At 43.0% G+C, this 18248-nt stretch overlaps 1 protein-coding gene across 13 annotated transcripts in view; it reads right to left on the bottom strand.

The window, feature by feature from the left end:
- EMSY (EMSY transcriptional repressor, BRCA2 interacting) overlaps positions 1–1353 on the bottom strand; it is a 119247-nt gene extending 117894 nt beyond the window's left edge. For all 13 annotated transcript variants that reach the window (XM_027774247.1, XM_006141017.3, XM_006141015.3 and 10 more), the window contains exon 1: positions 346–1353. The gene's annotated coding sequence lies outside the window, so the exon portion shown is untranslated. The remainder of the gene's footprint in view (positions 1–345) is intronic.
- Between the last annotated feature and the right edge of the window lie 16895 nt (positions 1354–18248).

Here is an 18248-nt window from a genome sequence, read left to right as displayed (position 1 = left end):
CCCGCAACCCGAGCCCCGCGGGCCAACACCGACCTCGCGGGCCCCCCAGCCGGCGCCGCGCCTCGCTCCCTCCTCAACGGCAGGACAGCGGGACAGAGGAGACGCGTGGACAGCCAAACGGAAGGCTGGACTCACTCGGAGGTCCCCAGGGCCAGACTCCCGAGTCCCAGTGCCAGGCCTGCCACAGCCCCCTCAGTGCACCTCAGGGAGCCCCACGATCCCGTTAGGAAACAACGGAGGACCGGGCTGCGCGACCCAAGCCGCGCTCCGAACGCTGGGCCCAGCACTCCCCTAGTCTGGCTGGCCTGCCAGCTCTCCCCACGACCCGGCCTGAGCGGCACCCACCTGCCCGGCCTTTCAGGGCTCATCTAAAAGGCTCCTCCGCCACGACTAGGAGACACCAGGAATTGGTTTGTTTGCGGTGCCTCAGAGGGGGCAAGATGGCGACGGAGGCCAGCGCGCAGGCGCAGCCGCGCGCTGCCCGCCGGGAGGTGTAGTCCGCCTTTCCCGCCCTTCGGATCACGGACACCAAAAGTTCTCCATCCTGTCCCTCGCGTCCTCCGCGTTACGAAAGAAAAGGACCGGTGTCTCGGGGGTGCTGGGAGTTGTGGTCCGAACGCAAACGCCATCCTCTCCGGCTGCCGGTGTGCCGGCGCACGCGCAAGGAAGGCTGGGATTGTAGTCTCCTGGGCTCCGCCTACACTCCCTCGCCGGCTTCGCGCCTCTACTGCGGACGCGCAGCCAATCCGCTGTGCACTTCGTAGAGTGCGGCGTCACACGCAGCTGCCAAGATGGCGCTTTTGCTGGTGCTAGGTTTCCGGGGCAACCTGTTTTCTGACTGAGCTGGGGGTCGGCGGGAAAGCGCCTTCGCCCCCAAGCGCGGTCAAGGATTAGCCTCGGGTTCCACCGAGTCTTTGGACCGGTTATTAGCGGCCTCCAGCTCCCCTGCACGAAAGCGCGAGGGGAGATCTAAGCGCTGACAGTGGACGCCTCAGTACCGGTATCCAGTCTGGAGGTTTCAGAGTTGCACGTAGGGAAGGGAAGCCGGAGCGGTATCAAGCTTCAGGTTCCTCGACGTGTGAGTGGGAATGATAGGGATAGCCCTTGCCCTGTCTGTGACAAACAAGGAGAGATTGATGTGGAGCCATACGACTTGGTAGGTGCACCCTCAGCCTTCGGTCCTCTTTGATCGACGATTCTGTAAAGGTTTGCTGCCCTGCATTACACATGAGAAAAGAATATAGTCACTCGAGGCCATAAAACCTATGCCTGTACCTGGTACAAGTGTTGAAGATTCCATCCAGTTTTGTGGTTGTCTTTTCTATTTGAATTTTGTATTTTAGTAACATCGGACCCTGTAAAAATACTGAAATAGAAAGGAGTTTTTAATATGCACTCAGCTTTTGCCAGATGTAGTTTCCTTCTCGAAAAATGGGGTTGATACTAAAGGGGTGTCATGAAACACAATGCAGATAAGCTGTATATTAATTGTCAGCCACTACAGAAACAGCAGGTGAATATAGCTGTAGGTAGGAAAGATAAATAACATTTAACTTTCTGTGTGCCTATTAGCTAAAGATACTGTGCAAGGGTCAGGAAAATTATTGTTGCTGAAACTCTAATCTGCACCCTCAGAAAATTGTGAAGTGCAACACATTAATCTCCAAGCTCTCCTGAGCTTGCCTGATCTACCAACAACACATCCTGTTTTGAGGCCATTTGCTTAAGAACTCTCAGAGATCAGCACTTGGTATAATGCTTACATCACTGGACTCCCACATAGTTGACCATGGTTTGAGTCCCAGACTCAGCAGCTGCAAACTCAGGCCCAGCACTTGTGCCCAAAACCCCAAGAGGAGAATGGAGGAGAAGGGGTTGCAGAGTGGCCACCCCACCCCCACCCCCTAGGGGTGATTTCTCCCTTTCTATCTCTGGCAAGCACATGTACCCTGTAGTAAAAAAATCTCTCAAAAAAACAATTCAGAAATATAATCATTGAAATGTTAATAGAAGATTTTATCATTTAACACATTATTTTTTTTAGAGGATTTTGCTATAGGGCCCGTGCGCTCACCAGACAGAGAGAGACAGAAAGTGAGAAATCACCCCCCAGGGGGGATGGCCAAGCCACAATCCCTTCTCCTCCATTCTCCTCGCGGGATCTTGGGCGCACGCACACGTGCCCTGTGTGAGTTTCAACCCACTGGGTCCGGGACGCGAACCGCAGTCGACTACATGGGAGTCCAGTGACATAGCCATTACTGCTGCTCCCATTTAACACATTATTTGATTTGAGCTTCATGACATCTCAGTGAGGTGAGGTAGGTATAATTAAGGCACCTCATACAATGAATAATGAAAACAGATGTTAATGAACTCACCTAATTTTACCCAGGAATTGAGAGACTATGTCACCCCAGTTCTTCTGACCACCAAGTTTACTTTCCAATGATGTCAAAATGACATAACAAAGTGGAAATGGAAGGACAAAGGGCTATGACCATAAGAAATAATTGATGAGTAATTAATTATTACAACTAATCTTTGTGCTTTGTAGGTGCCAAGTAGTGGTCTCAGCATCTTACATATGAGCTTAATCTTTCCAACAATTTTATGAGTTAGAGACTTTTACATCTAATTACAAATGAGGCAACTGAGGCATAAGAAGGAAGGTAAAGAGCTTGCCTTGGGCCAGCAGGTGGCATGGTGGTTAAGGTAGCTGGATCCCACATGGCTCACTATGCAGTTTGAGGCCCAGACCTCGTGGCTTGAAAAACTCTACAGGTACATGTGTGCCCAAAATCCCAAGAGGAGAATGGAAGAGAAGAATCCCATCTCTTGGTGTGGCCAATCCCTTCTGAGAGGTACTCTCAGTTTTTCTATCATTGGCCTTTTGCCCTTTAGCAAAAGAAAACAAAACAAAAAACAAGGAAGAAAAAAAAAAAAAACTTGCCCAAAGTCACACATATGTAAATGGTAACGCCAGGATTTAAACCTAAGCATTTTGGCTTCAGAGCCTATGCTCTTGACCAGCAATTCTCAAACTTCAATGTCCAATAGGAACCACCTGGAAATCTTGTTAAAATGCAAATATTGGGGGCTAGCAGGTGGCATGCTGGTTAAGGGACTGGATTCCCACATGGCCAACCACAGTTCAAGTTCCAGACCTAGCAGTTTGAAAAATAAACCAGGTGTGTGTGCATGCATACCCAAAATCCCAGAGGGGAATGGAGGCAAGGAGATTGCAGCATGGCCATATCCCCCCAGGGGATGACTTCTCACTTTCCCTCTCTCTCTGTGTCTCTGTTGAGCACACATACCCTATGTCAAAAACTTTTTTTTAAGTGTAGATTTTGGTTGTATATGGAGTAGGGCCTAGAGCCTATATTTCTGACAAGTTTCCAAGTGATGTTAGTGCTGCTGGCCATTATATCCTACCACGTATCTTTCCTTCTAACCATATTTTTCTTTTTCACAGCCAGAAACTACCTTCCCCTCTGACTACATCATAGTCTCAAATGTTCCAACATCCTCTTTCTCAAGAAGCCGTCTCAAACTACTCTCAAAAAGCTTATCCTACCCCTAATTTTTCATCTAGAATGAAACAAGCATCCCTACCTCTGCTTCCACACCACTTTACACCTGGTTACAGAGCTCAAAACACTTTGTTTGAAAATATTGCTGACTAAGATCCAGCAGATGGTGTAGTGGTTATGTTACTGGACTCCCACATGGCTAACCGAGGTTCGAGCCTCAGACCTGATGGCTTGAAACTCACACTGGTCACTGTGTGTGCCCAAAATCCCAAGAGGAGAATCCCCCTGGGGGATGATTTCTCACTTTGTCTTTCTCTGTGTCTCTGGTGTGTGCGTGCACCTCATAGCAAAAATCTTTCTAAAAAGACAAAGGAAAATATTCCTGACTAGACCACACAAGCTTTCAGAAGGACCAACCAGGTCTATGCCTTCTAGTGCCTAGTACATATTACAAACAATAGCCAATAGTTAATTCTAGGCTTTTTCTGTCCAGATTTTGTATGTACATGAACTTGTTTAATCCTTATAGTAACCTTATAATTACGGTATCCCCACTTTATGAATGAAGCAACTAAGACACATAGGTTAAGCAGTTCACCTAAGGTAACAAGCTAGTAAATAGCAGAGAGCCATAATTTCAAATGAAGACACTGGCTCCAGGAAACGTGTGGTAAATGTTGAGTGTTGGGAAAAGTCATGACATGCTTTTGCATAAAAAAAAAAAAAAGGTATGACTTTCCCAATGACCTACTAGAAAGGGAGTCACCCTGCACTGAACTTCCAAAGAAGAAAGACTAAGACTTTCGATCCTCCTTGACAAGTATACCTTCTAGTCTGGGAAAATGTTCGAGAATACAATACCTGTCTCAAACTTTATGACTCTTATGAACTAAGGAGATAAATCTTAAAATAGAAACTTCCTCAAGATACCTACCGTCCATCATTCTAATTTTGTACTACTATATTGGGGAAGGGAGTTGTCACCATAGTCAAAAAGGATTTGTTAAGCTCCTATGGTATTGTAGGTGGAAAATTGGAATGATTAAAACTTTAGAGATTCATTTTCTACATGGCGAAAACTAAGTCAAGTGAGTTAACCAAGGTCAAACAGGAACTTCATGGCAAGACTGGGACTGAAACCAGTCCTTCTGACTTACAGGCTGCTGTTCTTTCTGCTGTATTACACTGACCTTACGTGCTTTTTTTATTTTTATTTTTATTTTTTTATTACCAGAGGGCACTTACCCTTGCCAGAGAGAGAAAGCATCATCGAGTAAGATGTGCTAACACTGCAGTCTTTTTCCTCTATTTCCATCCTATCAGTATTCCAGTCATCCATACACATATGTCTGCTGTGTTTTTCAAGCCTCCAGGGCTATGATTCACACTGCGGTCAGCTATGTAGGATCCAACTCCCAACACACAGTGCTTTCTCACTGCAATACAGAGCTAACCTACCTTTAAATTCTTACCTTCAGAAAGTTTATTACTACTTTGGTATAGCCAAGGTGTGAACTAAAAATGAGAATGGCAAAACCAAAAAGATTTAAGTAGAATATCAAATAGTAAATCAAGATGAACAGATTTGGGGGACAGAAAAGTGAAAGTGAAAGAAAACTGGAGGTAACTGACAATTACATGCCCAAACTCAATGGAGCTTCTGAAATGCTTATGAACAATCTAGAAAGACCAGGAAGGAAGCGAAAAATATGGCCACTGGTCCTCTCCCTCCTCACCTTCCATTCTGTAGTTTCTGGGCTGGCCCTGTAGTCTAGTGGTTAAGTGAGGGGGATCTCACATAGCTGACTGCAGTTCAAATCCCAGCTCTACTGGCTTGAAAAATGCCAGGTGTGGAGGATGCTTTCTGGGACCAGCAGTTGGTGTAATGGCTATGTTGCTGAACTCCTATGCAGTTGACCGCAGTTCGAATCCCAGACCCGGTGGCTTAAACTCATGCTGTGCGTGTGTGTGTGTGTGTGCCCACAATTCCGAGAGGAGAGTGGAGGAAAAGGGATTGCAGTGTGGCCATCCCCCCTGGGAGGTGATTTCTCGCTTTCTGTCTATCTTTCTCTGTCTTTCTGGAGAGCGCACCTAGGGCAAAAACCCCCAAAAAAAAAAAAAAAAAAGGATGCTTTCTCTCCCACTCCTGTCCCCTGTGCTGAAGAATGCATGTGCCCTCTGATTATTAACAACAACAAAATTGTATAGCTCCTACTTCCTAAATCACTGACTTTGTGGTTTGTTTTGCCATAGGGCATGTGCGCTCACCAGAGAGAGACTGAGAGAGGGAAAGTGAGAAATCATCCCTGGGGGGAGGGGGGTGGATGGCCATGCTACAATCCCTTCTCCATTCTCCTCTGGGGATTTGGAGCACATATACACATGTTCCTGGAGTGATTTTCAAACCACCAGGTCCAGAACTTGAATCATGGTCGACCATGTGAGTCCAGTGCCTTAACCCCACCTATTGGCCCCTAACTTAGTTATTTTAGTGGGGAGATGATGGAGCCTCAACACCTCTGTGAAATGGACTTTTTTTTTTTTTTTACAAACCCACTTCCTTTAGAGAAGCTTACTTGCTGAGCACATCCGCCATATTGCCACTTCTATGAGAGTGAGCTTTTTAAAATTTGAAGCCTGTCATATCAGTTCTCTGCTTAAAACTTTCCACTGGCTCCCAATTGCCAGCAGTTTGTATGCAGGCAAACCTATGCTAGTACAAAGAAATTTCCTTATATAGCTAACCTTTTTTTAGCAGCACTGTACCACCTCTTACTTGCTGGAGGGTATGTGTGCTTGCCCAAGAGGGAAAAAATACCCAGCAATGGGACATAGTCATGCCACAATCCCCTCTCTATTTCTATGTCCTGTCAGGATTTGGGACAGAAAAAAAATAGTTTTCATTTTAAAATACTCAAGTTTGGAATAATTTACTACACTAATAGTTAACTAACAGCTATATTAACATAAGGAATGTAGGAAGAAACTGATTCAAGGTTGAGGACCATTTCAAAGTCAGTGTGGAAGGCAGGTGGTGACTGAAGGGACTTAAGAGTGCTGGCGAGACTGAATTTGAAATAAATAATCACAGGGTCCAGGATAGAATGGGAAAAAAGTAAACCCATATTTGCAATATGCCTGACATCTTTTCAAGCCACTAGAGCCATGATTTAATCTACAGCCATGTGGGATTTGGCTCTCTTAACCATCAGACCACAGGGCCAGCCTGCCACCTCTTTATTTTGCCTAAAATCTGGCATTTTCTTTAACCTCACTGCTTTCCTTGAAGTCCTTTTGAGAGTTCTTTCTTTTCATCCACCTTTAATATCTTGAGCTATCTCCTAACTTACTTATCTTGGTATTCTCCTAACTTACTTCTACAACCTCTAGACCAGCTCCCTCTGCATTGAGGCTTTCAACATCAAGCCATGCAACCTCCAATTCATCACTCTTAGGGAGAATATTTTTGACAGTCCTTTCATCTGCTAGGGTTGCCCATTATCCCCTCTGCCTTTGCATTCATCAGTAAATCTTTCATCATGGCTGCCATTTGATCACCCACTTCTGTGGCCATATCCTGCACTTAGTTCTAACTTTTCTACCTCTGAAATCAGTATCTAAGGCATTCTACAGTCTGAACAAAACTTTCTTTTATTCCAGATTTCTTGCTCCTTTACGTCCACCAAACTCGCTCTTCAACTTCAGAGAAATCTGTAGGCTTACAGTTTTCCATCTCACCAAGTCTGTTCTACTTTGTTGGATTTACTTTTTTCCCTTTCTATCCTGGACCCTGTGGTCATTTATTTCAAATTCAGTCTCATCAGCACTCTTAAGTCCATTCAACCACCTGTCTTCCACGTTGACTTTGAAACTGTCCTCAACCTTGGATCAGTTTCTCCCTACATTCCTTCTTATGTTGATATAGCTGGTAGTTAACTTTAGTGTAGTAAATTATTCCAAACTTGAGTGCTTTAAAATGAAAACTATTTTTTCTCACTTTATACAGTTTTTGCTGTTTCTATGGGAATCAAGAATGACTTGGCTGGGTGGTTCTGGCTCAGGGTCTCCCAAGAGGTAGCAGCCATATGAAGACTAGCTGGGACTGGAGGATCAGCTCACTCTTATGGTTGGCTAGTTTATGAGGCAAGAAGTCTCATATACTCACTATGGGACCTCCCTATAATGCTACTTGGGCATTTTTGGGGCCTTAGTAGCTGTCTTGTCCCAGGGCAAATGATCCAAAAGAGAGAGCAATGTCCAAACTACTGTGTTGCAATGTGTGTAAATAAAGACATCTATAGACATAAAATTATTTGAATATGTGGGTATAAATATAGTATATATATACATACCCTAAAAGAAAAAAATATTTTTTGGAGAGGTTTTTGCTATAGGGTTCATGCGCTCACCAGAGAGACAGAAAGCAAGAAATCACCCCCCGGGGGGATGCCCATGCCACAATCCTCTCTCCTCCATTCTCCTCTCGGGATCTTGGGCATGCACATATACATGCCCAGTGTGAATTTAAGCCACCAGGTCTGGGACTTGAAATGCGGTCAACTACATGGGAGTCCAGCGACATAGCCATTACGCCAACTGCTGGTCTCCCTGAAGGAAAATTCATTCAAAGCAGTAAAGCCAAAACAACTTGATGAGAATAAGTTAAAAAAAAAAAAAAGTACTTTCGAAGACTCCGTATAAATAGAATACCATGCATGCATTATCTCATTTAAGCTTCATGACATTCCTGTGATATTAGTAATTACGGTTGCATTCTATAGCTGAAGAAACACAGACCTAGAGAAAAAATGTGTTCAAAGTCAAATATCCTCAGAAAACTCTTTCCAGCAGCACTCAGGTATTAGGAGCTCTGGTACTTGTGGTTGCATGGTAAACCAATGCTGTGGCTTAAAACTATTTATTCTGTTCATGAATCTTTAATTTGGGTAAGGCTTAATGGGAACGGTTGACCTCTACTGTTGACATCAACCAGAGGAACTTGAAGGCTGAGGTCTGGAACATCTGAAGGTCATATTTATTCATATGACTAGCTGTGATAGTGGCTATTACCTGAAATATGCCCGAGTTATCAGCTGCAATATTTGCATGTGGCATCTCCATGTGACCCAGTCTTCTGTACGTGTGACCACATTCCAAGAGCAAGTGACCAGAAAGAGAGACAAAAGGAAACTATCGTTTTTATTGTCAAGCTTTGGAAGTAGTTTAGCATTAGTTCCACTATACTCTTTTTTTTTTCTTTTAAATTGACATAGGACACATGTGCACATCAGAGAGAGAGAAGCACACACCTCTCCTTCCCACATGTAAGGCATGGCCATGCTGCAATCCATTCTCCATCTCTCCCTCCTTCTGGATTTTTAGGCACACACACACACAGACACACACACAGAAAAAATGTGTTCAAAGTCAAATATCCTCAGAAAACTCTTTCCAGCAGCACTCAGGTATTAGGAGCTCTGGTACTTGTGGTTGCATGGTAAACCAATGCTGTGGCTTAAAACTATTTATTCTGTTCATGAATCTTTAATTTGGGTAAGGCTTAATGGGAACGGTTGACCTCTACTGTTGACATCAACCAGAGGAACTTGAAGGCTGAGGTCTGGAACATCTGAAGGTCATATTTATTCATATGACTAGCTGTGATAGTGGCTATTACCTGAAATATGCCCGAGTTATCAGCTGCAATATTTGCATGTGGCATCTCCATGTGACCCAGTCTTCTGTACGTGTGACCACATTCCAAGAGCAAGTGACCAGAAAGAGAGACAAAAGGAAACTATCGTTTTTATTGTCAAGCTTTGGAAGTAGTTTAGCATTAGTTCCACTATACTCTTTTTTTTTTCTTTTAAATTGACATAGGACACATGTGCACATCAGAGAGAGAGAAGCACACACCTCTCCTTCCCACATGTAAGGCATGGCCATGCTGCAATCCATTCTCCATCTCTCCCTCCTTCTGGATTTTTAGGCACACACACACACAGACACACACACACACACACACACACACAGTGTTTTTCAAGTTAGTAGGTCCAGGACTTAAACTGCATTGTTGGCCACGTGGGATACAACTACCTTAACCACCAGGCCAGAGGCTGACTCACCACGATACTCTTGATTAGAACTATCACAAGCCCAGCCAGGTTCAAGGAAAAGAGAAATACATTCCAACTCTTGATGGCAGTCTTAGAATTTTGGAAGGCTGTGTAGCCATTTTTGGAAAATGTCAACTACCACAGTCCACAATAATTCACATGCCTCCCACATGCAAAACATACTCATACACTTCCTAAATCTACCACATAATCTCTTCCCATTATGGCAACAGGCTTGGGCTTAAGGGCCAGGATCTTGACATCTAAATCAGGTCCAGGTATGACAGATTTCTCAGGTGAAGTTCCTCTAGGTGTGAAGGCCTAAGAGCTAAAGAGCCAAGTTATCTTTTCCTTACACATCCAGCATACTATGGTGGGACATGCATTATAGACCCTGCTGTTCAAAAAGGAAAAAATGGGCAGGCCACAGTCACTGGTCCTTAACAATTCTGAAGTTAGTTCCTTGATTAGAAATTGGTCTTATTACCTAGGAATGATTCTCAACAGCTTTTGATTCCCCTCAGAATTCGAGATTCTGCTGAGTCATCCTTTTCCATAAAGAATGGTGATAGTGAGGCTGCGTACAGTCAACTTCTGTATCTATGCACTCCATATCCATGGATTCAACCAACCACAGATTGAAAATATTTGGCAATGGGCTGGCTCTGTGGTCTGATGGTTAAAGCAGCCGATCTCAAATGGTCAACTACACAGTTTGAGTCCTGGACCTGTGACTTGAGAAACACACTGGGCATGTGTGTGTGCATGCTGAAAATTCTGAAAAGGAGAGGGGAAAGAGAGGTTTTTGAATGTGACTATTCCTTGTGGGCAACGCTCTCTCCTCTCCCTCTTCTCTGGAGAGTATACACGCTCTTTAACAAAAGAGAGAAAAGAAAAAAAAAAAAAAAGGGCCAGCTGGTGGAGTGGTGTGGTGTGGTATGGTGGTTAAGACAGCTGAATCCCACATGGCTGCAGCATGGTTAGAATCCTGGACCTAGTGGCTTCAAAAACACATGAGGCATGTGTGCCTGCATGCCCCAAATCCTGAGAAGTGAGTGGAGGAGACAGGATTGCAATGTAGCTGTCCTCCTGGGGTATGCTTTCTCACTTTCTCTTTGTCTCTCTCTGGCAAGCACACACTCCCTATAGCAAATTTAAAACTGCAATACTTAGTTATAGAGTGGGTCTTTTAGGTGAACGTTGGTGTTGTCAAAGATGGAAACACTTTAGATGCCTGCTTATTTGCTTTGTTAGTGGCTTTTAAAAATATAAGTCACCATGGGGACCAACAGATGGCATAATGGTTATGTCACTGGATTCCCATGTAGTTGACCATGGTTCTAATCTCAGACCCAGTGGCTTAAAAATCACACCAAGTACATGTGCGTGCATGCACAAAATCCCAAGAGGAGAATGGAGTAGAAGGGATTGCAGCATGGCCATCCCCCTGGGGGGTGATTTCTTGCTTTCTGTCTTCTGTCTCTCTTTAGCAAGTACACATGCCCTATAAAAAAAAAAAAAATCTCTCTAAGAAAAATATACAGTTGCTAGAAATGAGGACACTGCATTAACAAGTTAATTTTAAAAAGAACAGTTACTTGAGTATTAAAACCCATCCAGTTGCCACTACCTTCACTGTTTTTCATGACGCTTTACTGATAGTTGACCCTACTGGAGAGGGGAAGCATGGCAATGACAACTTTGACAAATAGTAGTCAATGAGAAAGGGAAGCTCTGTTGTCTTCACAAACCAAGTGCAAGTGGGCTGACTGGAGCTAAACTTCAGGACTGTATGAGTCAAGCAGTTACAAGACACAAAGAAGTTTATATAAAGTACTTAAGAATATGAAACCCAGATAAACAGCCACAGTGTTTTCAAAACAGACTTGTAAAACTTGTATTCGTTACAGTGTGCACAAACCTTTATACTAAATAAATATCAAACTACGTTCTTCTGGAAAACAAACAAACTTTGTGACTGCTATGGCCAAAGAGCAGAGAAAAGAATGTGTGTGTATTTGCACATGCATGTGTGTGTGGCAGGAGGAGTCTTTAAAAAAAGAAAATGTTTGGGGGAAAAAAAATATGTAAATAATAAAAAAGTAACACAAATTTTAAAAAACAATACAGTATTAAAACTATTTACATTATGCTAAATATTATAAGTAATGCAAAGATGATTTAAGTATGTAGGAGGATATTCAAAAACTACATGCAAATACTATGCCATATTATATAAGGAATTTGAGCATCATTTGATTTTGGTATCCATGAAGGGTTCCCAGAACCAATTCCCAATAGATACCGAGGGATAACTTTTATTTTCTCAGACTGTCCTACATAGAAGTTCAGGAATCCAAAGACCTATTTTCATTTTGAACACTTCGTTCCTTTTAATCTGAGTCCATGGTGATTTCACTAATAGAATTCTCTTACATTTTTTAGAAGTTTTTAATTAATCTTTTTTTATTATTTTAAAATATGTTTATTGCAAGAAGGCACATACACTCACCAGAGACAGACAGAGAGAACCCCTGGGGGGGGGCATGGTCATGCACATGTATGTGCACACACATTTTCTTTTCCCTGTTGTTTGGCAATAGTCATCATGAAGTTCATTTTTGAAGATCTTACATACACACACACACGCACACACACACACAATGACTATGCCCAATTGTATCTTTTCCCTCCATTTCTCCATCCCCTCAGGATTTTGCATATGCATGCATGTAGCCCAAGCTTGCCAGAGCTGAGATTCGAACCGTGGTCAATTCAACCATGTAGGATCTGACTTTCTGTGCAGAGCACTTAGCCATTGGCCAACCCTTTAATGAATCTTACTGGAGTTTATTCCCTTAAATAAAAGTCATACCAGGGCTAGCTCTGTGGTGCAGCAGCAATGTGCTTAGGAGAAATTGGATCCCACATGACAACCAAGGTTCAAATCCTTGGCCCCATCAGCCTGAAACGTGCTGGGCATGCACAAGAATGCCCAAAATCCAGTGGGCTGGAGGACCGGAGGAAGGAGATCACAGTGTGATCAGACACTGTGGTGGCTGCTCATCTCTCGCTGTCTCATACTTTCACATGTGCATGCACATTATTGTGAGTAAAGAAAAAAACATACTAACCTCATCCAGGTAAACCCATTCATATCTTGGTCTGGAAATAAGCCTTATATTCACAGAATATGTATTGTTTTTCAAAAAAAATTTAAGACACACTCTTAAGACCTTTAGAGTGGTCCAACCATAGTGGCTCACAGCTAATACCACCACTTGGAAGGCTGGAAGCCACATGGAAGGCCCGGGTTTGGTTCCCAGGCCAACCTGAATACAAAGCATGATTACATACTTGTAATCCTAGTTAATTGGGAAGCTGGAGCAGGAGGATCAAGGCACAGTCAGACTCTGTCAAAAATACCTAACTCTCGCTCTCTCCTTCTCTCATAAAGGAAAAAAAAAAAAAAACATTAGAGGGAACTTTGTCTGTTTGATGCACCACCTACAATACATCTGGGGTCTATATAGAGGACTTTACAATCATTCCGAATGTTATGTACCCTCCAAAACCGCATGCTGTTACTCAACACCCAATGCAGCAGTGTTGGGACATGGGGATGGGTCAATCATAAATAGATTAGGACCTCTCTGTTCTCCATAAATGATTCCTGTGTGAACCATTTGTCATAAACAAATCAGCTGCCCGCAGGTCTCTCTTTCGCTCTCTCCTCTCTCTCCACAAGCCTACCATCTTTTCTGCTGCTTGCTGCCATGGTGTGACTAGCACCAGATGCCAGTCCATGCTCTTAGACTTTCCGTCTATCCAAATCATATAAACCTTTTTCTTCAAGAGTCATTCAGTCTCGAGTTCTCTGTTGGAGCAACACAAACACACTAAGTTAGTGCTCCAGGCTTCATCTTTGAACGAGGTTACCCTGATAGCACCCTAGATTTAATCTTTGTCTAGAAGTCATATCTTAATTTCAACATCATTTGGCATCTAAAGAAACAAGGAATGAAAAATTTTATTTTGAAAATTAGCAAGTCCTGGCTTCTCATCCTTAATAATTTGTTCCTTACCTTTTCTCCTCTCTCATTTCTTCTTAGGCTACTAGAAGAAGCCAGGTTGCACTTTGAACTGCCTGGAAATCTTTCTATTGAAAATCTTCTAGTATGTTTCGTACATACTCAATTTCCATGTTATCATAGTTACTATAGATATATGTTGCTGGAATTGTTTCACTGCAGGGCCAGTGGATGACGTGGTGGTTAAGGCAACTATTTCCCACATGATTGACTTTGTAGTCTAAGTCTCAGACCCGGCAACTTAAAACTCATGCTGGGCTCATGTGCATGTGTGCCCAAAATTCTGAGAGGTGAATGGAGGAGAAGGGTTTGAGCATGGCCACCACCCCCTTGGGGGGTGATTTCTTGCTTTCTGTCTCTCTGTCTTTCCAGCACGTACACACACCTATAGCAAAAATCTCTCTCAGGAAAATAAAAATCGTCCTGCCTTTCATTGGGGTTCAGAACATGCCACCCCAAAATAAGGTGCCTCAGTGTATTAAATATTGTAAGCTGAAGAAATCTGGAAAAAATGCCAGGTACAAGAAGATCCCTCTGACCTCCCCCCTAACCTTTTTCCCTAATACAGGTCACCCTCTGATGAGAGGTGCTATTCCTCTTCCCAGAAGAAAGAGCATTATCACCTGTTTCAGGAGGCCTCAAGATTTGGGGGTGCCTGCCCACAATGTTTATTAATTCCAAAGAACATGCTCAGAGGTCCAGCAGAGAAAGATGTAAGTTTACTTACTAAGGAAACTCCGCTGACAGCTGGGTAGAGCACTGGTGTGTGCCTTCAGTAAGTATAGGCTCAAGTTTTATATGCCAAGAACGAAGTATGCATAAATCAAGTAAAGACATAGGGAGTTTTGATACCAGATCAGATTATCCATCAATAGAATCATCAGAGTATGTCTGGGTTAGTGTGTGAGGTTTAGTGCCTCTAGTTTTGTGATGTTTACAGTGAGAGACAGATGAGGCATATCTCCAGAATAGCCCTGGCTATGGGCCAGTTCCGTGAGATAAGGGAATGGTCATGAAGGGCTCAAGAGGTCCAGTTGGGCCAGCAGCCAGATCTCAGAGCAATAGGGCAAAGAGAGAGGAGGAAGGAGAGCTCAATGTATGGAGCTTACCCTCAATCATCAGACTAAGAGACACCAAGAAGAATAATAGCAAACAGGCCTTGCTAAGTTTTCCCTTTGTCCTAGAATATTTTTCCACATTTTCCACTCTTCATCAAACCTGGCATAAAACTGTTTAGGTTGGTCCAGCTGCTGTGACACAGGTGGTTGGGTATCACTGCACAATGACATATGGGAAGATGCCGGGTTCAATTCCCAAGTCTTCCTGAACATACTAGGTACATGGTATCATGGTATCCCCACAATCCTGGTTGGCTAGAAGCTTTGGGTGGAAGAAGCACCGTGTGACAGGATCCTGTTGGGGCCTCTCTCTCTCTCTCTCTCTTTTCCCCTCAAAGGAAGAAAAAAAGAAAAGGAGGAAGGATGGCAGAAAGTGGATTGCCAAGTTAGGACCCTATTGGGAGTGCTGTCTCTCTTGCCCATGGAAGAAATGAAGCATAAAAATGAAATACCTCCTCATTTTTTTTTTTCTTGCTATAGAGTGTGTGTGCTCACTGGAGAGACAGAGAGTTCTTGTCCATTTTCCTCTTGGATTTTTAGGCACGCATGCACCCAGTGTGAGTTTCAAGTCCCAGGTCCACGACTTGAACACAATCAGTCATGTAAGAGTCCAACAATGTAACCATTATGCTATCTGCTGGTCCCACCTCTGAGGTATCAACCCAACCACATTCTAAAAGTGAAAGCAAAGAAGATAGAAAGCAAGCTGTAAAAGACAAGTACAGAGAAGAAAGCTCACAAATTATTAATAGCATTCAAACTGGAAAAAAGAAAGTTAAAAAAAAGAGCTCCTGAACTTGAATATCGAGGACCTAAAGCTATAGACAGTGGAACATTTAAAATAGAGCACATTTCTATTAGGGGCTCTTTATTATGTTTGGTAATCAACTAAGATCTGCAGACAAAATTGTTTGCTCTGATATTTTTGCTGGCAGATATGGAAAAGTACAATATTTCCTTTATTTTTATAGCAGCAAGTTTCCTGTGCCAACCATCTTGTAATATTTTAAATTTTAATAGTATAAGCTTATATTTGCTCTGAAATAGTGACTTCATGAATGTGAAGTGTTTGGCTACATTACGGGAAAATATAACTGAAAAAATAAACTAAAATAAAATTTTCAAGTAATTGACATCAAGGAAAATGCTTATGATAAATGCAAAAACCATATACATGTGAATATAAAAAAAATAATGGTTGAAAACATGCCCAAACCTTAACTTACTAGGAAGGTAGAGCTATGGGTGAGTCTTTTCTTTTCTCTATCTTGCAAATTTCCTTTTAGATATTTGTGTTATTGTAATTTAATAGTGTATTTGTAAAACTTAGTGTCTTACCAAGAATATTTCATTCTTGCCAAGCAGGGTGGCTCATGTTTGTAATCCTAGTTACTTGGGCGGCCGAGGCAAGAGGATCATGAGTCTGAGGCCAGACTGGGCAACATAGCAAGACCCTGTCTAAAAAAAATTAAAAATATAAAGAATAATTTGTTCTTGCAAGTATGGAGTAGAGCCAAAATAAAGAAACTGCTACATCAATTGACTAATGATTCTGGTTAAGGTCATAGAACCTCAGAGGTAGAAGAAACCCCAGAGATATTCCAGCTTAACTCCCTTATTTCACAAAAAGAAGGAGTCTGAGACTCGGAAAAGTGAAATAACTGCAAAAATCATGCAAGAACCAGGTGGCAGATCTCCTGGTGCTCACGCTAGCATTCCTTACACTGATTGAATCAATCAATTAAGATTTGAATTTTGTGAAATTGTCTGCTTTCCTGAAAACATCCTCAAGTTCTGGTTGATAACCCTCTTTCATTACTAATTCACATCATCGCCAGCTATTATTGCTTTGATGGGAAAGTGTTGTTTTAAAAAAAAAATTAAAAACTATTATCACATCCGTTCACATCCTTGCACATCTTTCTTTATAAGTAACTTAATGAATAAATGCAGGGAAAGCCCAGATCTGGCTTAATAAAATGGACCAATGTGAAGTCTCTTTATTTTTTTATTATTTTTTTAAGAGATTTTTGCTATAGGGCATGTGTGCATGCCAGAGAGACAGACAGAAAGTGAGAAATCACCCGCCGGGGAATGGCCATGCTGCAATTCCTTCTCCTCCACTCTTTTCTCAGGAATTTTGGGCACACATGCACATGCACCTGGTGTGTTTTAAGCTGCCAAGTCTGGGACTCGAATCACAGTCGACTACATGGGAGTACAGCGATGTAACCTTTATGCCATCTAGTGGTCCCAAGTCTTTTATTTGGGGTATATGCCATCTAGTGGTCCCAAGTCTTTTATTTTGGGTATCAACTTCATTCACTAGGGCCAGCTGGTGGCATAGTGGTTAAGGTCCTGGATCCCACATGGCCAACTCCACAGTCCGAGCCCAGCTCTGGTGACCTGAAAAACAAGGTGGTCTCGTTTGTGTGCATGCATGCCCAAAATCCTGAGAAGAGAATGAAGAAGACGGGATTGGGGCATGGCTATCCCCCTTGAGGGTGATCGTTCACTTCCCCTCTCTCTCTCTCTCTCCAGTGAGCGCACATACCCTATGGCAAAAAAATCTAAAATAAACAAAACTTCTTCATTCAGTACATGAATGTTTGGCCCCAGAGATATGTAGATGAATAAGGTACAACATTTATCCCTTGGAGTTCCCCGTTGTGTGAGGAAGACAGATGTGCAGAAAGCTCTAATTCTGTGGGAAACAATGATAACAGAATGTTCATAAAGGTGCTATGAGAGCAGGGAGAAAAGGGTTCTTTCCATCACAGACAGCTTCGTAGCAGGGGTAGCATTTGAGGTGGGCCTCATATGGTAAGCAAGATTTTGCCAGGCAGAAGAGTGAGGACAGAGTATCAAAGATATCAAGGCAGAGGAAACTAGAAGCCAAGGCATGGAGGCATACAGGGACCTATAAAATGGCGAACTCAAAAAGCAAAATGAAGGGACCAGCAGTTAGCTGACTATGTCGCTGAACTCCCACATAGTCAACTGCAGTTCGAGTCCTGGACCCGGTGGCTTAAACTCATGCCAGGCGCGTGTGCGTGCACATGCCCAAGATCCCGAGAGGAGAATGGAGGAGAAGGGATTGTGGCGTGACCATCCCCCATGGGGAGTGATTTCCTGCTTTCTGTCTGTTTCTCTCTGTCTGTCTGGTGAGTGCACGCGCCCTAAAGCAAAAACCTCTCAAAAAAAAAAAAAAAAAGCAAAATGAAAAATATTAGCCTCTTAGTTGTCCTCAACTGGGAGTACTTGTCAGAATAACTTGGAGCTCTATCAAATTTCGTAAGATTGTGATGTACACCACTGAGTTCTGTCTGTACCCTAAAAGTTTCTTGGTCTGAGATTACCATAGTACCTCCCGAGGGACCCCAAACT

Source organism: Tupaia chinensis, unplaced genomic scaffold (assembly GCF_000334495.1).
Source record: "Tupaia chinensis unplaced genomic scaffold, TupChi_1.0 Scaffold000047_1, whole genome shotgun sequence".
Lineage (NCBI taxonomy): Eukaryota > Metazoa > Chordata > Mammalia > Scandentia > Tupaiidae > Tupaia > Tupaia belangeri.
The sequence above is the reverse complement of the archived record's forward strand: the minus strand, read 5'-3'. Positions and strand labels throughout refer to the sequence as shown.